Source organism: Oreochromis niloticus, unplaced genomic scaffold (genome assembly GCF_001858045.2).
Source record: "Oreochromis niloticus isolate F11D_XX unplaced genomic scaffold, O_niloticus_UMD_NMBU tig00001486_pilon, whole genome shotgun sequence".
In the NCBI taxonomy this organism is placed as follows: domain Eukaryota; kingdom Metazoa; phylum Chordata; class Actinopteri; order Cichliformes; family Cichlidae; genus Oreochromis; species Oreochromis niloticus.
The window spans coordinates 206,401-212,253 of record NW_020327393.1 but is presented as its reverse complement, the minus strand read 5'-3'; the positions used below and the strand labels follow the sequence as shown (position 1 = coordinate 212,253).

General features: G+C 40.4%; 1 long non-coding RNA gene across 2 annotated transcripts; it reads left to right on the top strand.

Annotated features, from left to right (window-relative positions):
- Positions 1–1,435: 1,435 nt before the first annotated feature.
- On the top strand, positions 1,436–2,965 carry LOC109205055 (uncharacterized). Of its 2 annotated transcripts, XR_002064521.2 has the most exons (4): positions 1,436–1,606; positions 1,736–1,787; positions 1,875–2,064; positions 2,333–2,965. It is a non-coding gene; the product is annotated as an uncharacterized LOC109205055 (long non-coding RNA). The 2 variants fall into 2 exon arrangements; XR_002064520.2 differs by having other exon boundaries at positions 1,440–1,787.
- Positions 2,966–5,853: the final 2,888 nt, after the last annotated feature.

Genomic DNA, 5,853 nt, shown 5'->3' with positions numbered 1-5,853 from the left:
CCAAAGCGTCCAATCAGGTTCCCCACAGTTCATTCCTGGTTCTTTGCCTTTACCTGCTCTCACAAACTAAACACTGTGTTTATATAACCTGTCCTGTCTGACAGCTTTTCACATCTGAATTATGATCTGAATGTTCTGTTGGAACAAACATGTTTGTCTTTGCAAGACCAGAAACTCTCTACAGGCTCCTGTTGGTGCTGTTTATCTCTTTATTTATTCATTTCTATTATTATTATTTATATTATTACTCACAGCACATGTGCAATATAACACTGTGAGAGCTGACAGGCTGAAAACAGGAACAGGAAACTCTTTGTGACACTGTGATAAATGAAGCCACAGCTTCAATGAAATGTTGCTCTTATTTTACACTTTGTTTGGAATCATCTGGATTACAGACATTTTCAAATCAATCTAAAGTCTGTGTTTTACTTGGACATCACATCAACATTTATTTTGTTCATTGAAACGACAGAAATATTTGAACATGTGAAACTTTAACAACATGAAGGTAAAAGTTTGTTTGTCAGATTTGACACTTTCTAAAAGTTCATTGTTCAGCTGTTAAATTAAAGTGTGATCATCAAAAACATGGTTCAGCTTCTCAGTGAGTCACATTCAGTGTGTGCAGCCAAACATGATGGCAGACTGCCACAGATCACTTCTGAGGAAAGAGGAGGCGTTCAGCTTCCTCATAGTTTCACACCTGCATGAAGCAGCCTCACCCTGACAGCTTCAAATCACTGTGTCAGCTGATCACTTCCTGTCCTGTGATTGGCTGGCTGGACTTCATCCTGCTTTCAGGGATTTGAACACTGTGGACGTCCAGTTCATTGAAGAGTTAAATCCATGTAACAAAGATCAGCAGAGGATTAGAGATGAGTTTGTGCAGGGATCATAAGGGGCTCAGAGTCATGTGAAGTTTTTATGATGAAAATATAAACAGAGATTAAAGAAACACATTTTCACTGTTTGTCAGAAAGATTCAAAAAGGATAATAAATGAAAAAGCTCCAGTGAGTCCAGGGCCCTTCTTGTGCTGGTCTGAACCCAGAAGAACTATAATACAGATGAAACCTGGTAGATGGGACGGACGTGTTGGGCTCCATTAGATAGAAACATGGAGGAAACATGTGGCCGGTCCATCGGCCCAAAAGGCCCGTATGCTAGATTAGCAGTGCAGCCCTGACACAGAGAGTGTAAAGATATTAATCAGGACCACAGGCCAGTTCAGACCCTTTTTTAATGTTCAAGAATCCCCAGATTTTATCAGAGCACCTCTAAAAACAACTATGTTAATAGCAGTAATAACAGCATATTTTAGTGTTATTTTCTGGAATTATCTTCAAATGTTATATTTTCTTACCTTGTCTATTGACGACAGCACAGACAGACTGGAAACACCAGCTTCAGATGTCATCAGTCCATTCAATGGGCGTTATTAGCAGTAACCAGTTCATAGATATGGGCCAGTAGGACCTGCTACACCTGCTAGTTTGTTCACAAGGTTGTTATCATCCATCCAGATGGAGGATCACTAACAGGAGGATGGGAAGACTCCAGAATCCACTCTGACTGGATTCTGGTGGATACAGCAGTGTTTACAGGTAAGACCATTTAAATGGACAGCATTTATAGAGTTTATCATCCTCATACTGACCCAGGGTCAGTGTAACATACAATCCTACCTGTGTGAACAAAGTCTGGCTCCTTTAATCCTGCATGACAAACCTCAGGATGCAGGTCAGCTGGAGACTTTGAAGTTTCGTAGCATTGGGCCTGATGATGGTGTGTAAAGCCTCTACTTACCTTCTACACTGTGTTTTTGTTACTAAGTTATTCATAAGTTTTGCACTGTTTGCTGTTGTTTATCAGTCGGGTGTAGACAGATTTCAGAGGAGCAAAGAGGAGCACTGTTGCTTCATCATTAACACTTTAAAGCAGAACTGGATGGAAATCAAAGGTCCTTAAAAGCTTTTTCTGCTCCCCGACCCTCAAAGCCAAACTTCACCCATGAGAGCTGACGGGATACGATTATTAAAAAGTGACGTTATCAGAAACAAAGGTGAGCAACAATACTTAATATGTGCTTTTACATAACTGTGGTTTATATAGCCGTCTTGTTCATAAACAGAAGTTTCATTTATCGGTGTGGGACGGCTGAGTCAGCTGAAAAACTCATTTCATTCATTCTCCACACGATGTTCATTTACAGAAACGTTTCAGAGAAACTGATTTCTCTACCAAAGTGTGAACCAGTGTTTCCATAGATTCTTCTGTATGAATGTACTTCTTATAGGAAGGTCAGTGTTTGTCCTGTTTCTGCTCCTCAGGTTCAGTAAATATCAAACACTTCAGTGGATTTTCTCTCACATATATTTGGTGTTTGCCCTGCGATAAACTGTCCTGCTTTTGCCCCGTGGCAGCTGGGACAGGCTTCAACCCTGAAGTGGAAATATTGTATTCCAAGTATGTAATCTGATCATTTACAAAGTCAAAGTCTCTCATCAACATGTAAGTAATGATTATAAACATGGGAAAGCAGACATAAAGGTGACATATGAGGACAGCTACATGTAGTGTGTTTGCAGGTCTATCAGCACATAGAAGAGTTTGTTAAAGTCTGATTCAGTGAACCCTGATTGGTCCAGTCTGTCTGGATAAATTCAGTTAGCTGATCTGTGACCAGTTATTCACACATTTTCTAAACTAATGATTCAGTTCAGGATCACAGAGGGGCTGGAGCTGGATATGTTCAATAAATACACCTTACAAAAGTCAACAATAAACCTGCATCCATGTACGTTGTTGTCCACAGGAGGAGAAAATCCAGATGATCAAAGTGGAAGACTGTGGAACATGTGAATGCATGTTTGTGTGTTTATGCCTGTGTCTTTCAGAGGAGGCTGGAGGCTCTGAAAGGCTCCCCCACCAGTTCCTGCTCAATCAAAGCAGCAAACTTGATGCTATAGGCTACATTTTATTTAATGGCAGAGCCTCACCAAGGAGCAGCCTGAGACGACCACCAAGGAGCATCAAGCTTCTCCTCCAGGATCATCCAAAGAGCCTGTCAGACGAGCAGACAGAGACTGTTTTTGTTCTACATCTTCTTCCTTTATCTCCTCCTTCTGGTCCATGCTCCCAGTCTTTCCAGCAGAAGAAGAAAGAGAAGCTCCTCTCCAACACCTTCCACCACCTGTTAAACCCACAGACCATCTCTGCAGTCTCTTCATCCACCTGCTGCCATCTCCCAGTCTTTAAGTCAGGGTGGCCAACATGAAAATAAGAGGAGGAAGAGTAAGTTTAGTTTTGCATCGTACGTCTTTAGATTCTTACGTTTGTTCCTAAATGAACGTGACTTCAGAAAATGATGCACATGTTGTCCTAGAGAACTTACAAACCAGTGCACAGCATTTTATTCACCAGTTATTTAGCTGTATTTTGGTGGCCGCTCTAAAATGACGATGCTTAATGTCAATCCCTGACTTCAGTTAAGAGGACTTTGTAATTCAACCTGATTTGATGGAGGAAACTAAAACTTACTTTGAGAGAAATATTCAAATATGCGAGTCACATCACAAATGTTCACTTGTTGAGTGAAAACTCATATTTGATTTCTTCTTCAGTGTAAACAGCGTCTCTGTTTTTTAAACGTTTCATTTCTTAAGTTTTGAAAATGCAGCAGGCAGCAGGTGTTGAAGTTTGAAGCAGTGACTGGGAGCAGGACAGATGAGGTCAGACTGAGAGATGTTTTCAACAGGCTGTTTACAGCAGGCCAGGCTCAAGTTATGGTACATGGACTGATTCTTATACAGCTTATTTCTACTCTGCACTCACAGTGCTTTATACAACATGACACGTTCACCAACCTTCATTCACACAAGCACTTTCTTCTGTGCTGTTTATCTAAGCATTCACACACATTCACACTCTGATGGATGCATCAGAGCAACTTGGGGTTAGTAGTCAAGTCATTGGGGTGAGCCAGACATCGAACCACCAACCTTCTGATTAGTCAGTGACCTGCTCCACCTCCTGAGCTACAGCCACTGTTCACTGACAGCATGTGTTATTTTTCATGCACTCCAGCCATGAACTTTGCTTCCTGCTGGAATTCAAATGTGTTGTTGAGATGAGTGGAGGGAAACGTTCAATGCATTTACATTAAGAGAGTGTATTTCATGTGTACGCTGTCAAACCATTCAGCAACATTAAGCACAGTCATTGAATAGCTGCTACAGCTAAACTGCATTTGTAGCAGCAGAAACCTGCATGGCTGACATAGAAATGAGTGCATGAGGAAGGATCATAGTGTTTCTATGTAAGCCTCAATCTTCAGCTGGTCTTGTTGACTCAGCAGCACAGAAAGCACTTTATAGGTGCTGATAGATGCTGACCTGTCTCACTGTCCACTGGAAATAATCATGTAGTGACTTGTGTTGTTTGAAGTGTTTAAATGGACATAATTCTAATAACTGATAATGAATATTGATGATGTCAGTGTTTGATGTTACAGCTACTAAAACCTTCAGAAGAAAAGAACAGAGTCAGAAACAGATGAAAGCAGGAAACTAAACCTGGGATCATAATAATAATAATGTTTTGGTAAAAGCCAGATTTGGATGCTGTGAGAATTCCTCTTATGTGTTACTGATGCCACACGTTCACTGTACAGTATGTGTGTGTGCAGTGCATTTGTATCACTGTGATTCTGTATTTCTGATAGTTAAACATGGCAGACTCACTGCTGTGGTGGGAAAAAGGTTCAAACTGAGTCATGGCCTGATTCTCTATTCGTTGAATTCATGTTTGAAAACTGCTTCCATGATTCATTCAGAGCTGTTTAAAGGCACATAATCAATCTGTTATTTAAAGACTGCTGTTGTTCTTCCTTCTGTCTGGGGGAAGCAGAAGGAAGAGTGCGGTGGTCGCCTCGCTCTGTTTGGTAAGAAGTTCTTGATTCTCTGACAATGTTCAGTTTCCATTTATGACCTTGTTGGACAGTAATTAAAAGTGTTGTTGTTGTTTTCTCCTGTCTCAGTTATTTAAGAAATGCAGTGTTTGGAGAAAGTTTCTTGCCATCTTTGTGGAATCATAAAAAGTAGCACACAGTGAGTATTAGATACAGGTTTAGTGTGAAGTTGTTATCTTAAAGTATTTTTGGAGCTGTGGGAAAAACACACGTAGTGTCTCACTTAGATGCAAAAGTATTGGGAGTGATTCCAGCAGGACGGTGCTGGGAGCATAAGAGCACTCACAGCAATGAGAGGAAATATATGAACACTATGAGGACACTGACAGAGTGGAGAGCACATGTTCATGTCTTACACAGATTTCTCTGTGAAAGAAGCTGAACTGCTGAAGCAGTGGTGGAAGTACTCAGACTCTTCACTTTACAACAAAGTACTAACATCACACTGTGGAAGGTTTCAGCTGTTTGCATCCTGTATTTGTAGCAGTAATACTGTGTGAGAACGATGCATCTCTGATCAGTGGAGAGAAAAATATCCTGTGTGTGTGTGATGCCTTTAACAGATAATCAGAGGCTTTAAAACTTTGTGAGGAGGCAGAATTTCTCAATAGTAGAAACACTTCAGCCTTCAGAAGGATCGACAAGAAATCCAAATCACATTTGGAGAAATGTTGTTTCCACTTTGCAGAAAGTTACGAAATGTTAAACTGAAACACAAAAACTAAATCTGTGGTACAAGTTTAGTGAACCTGTACACGAGTGTTTTCTTTGGAATCACTCTGAATTACAAAGAATGGAGCAGAAGCAAAAATATCCATCAAAATGACATTTGTGTTTTAGTGCACTACTAAAGTCAATGTATTTATTATATTCCACCACTGC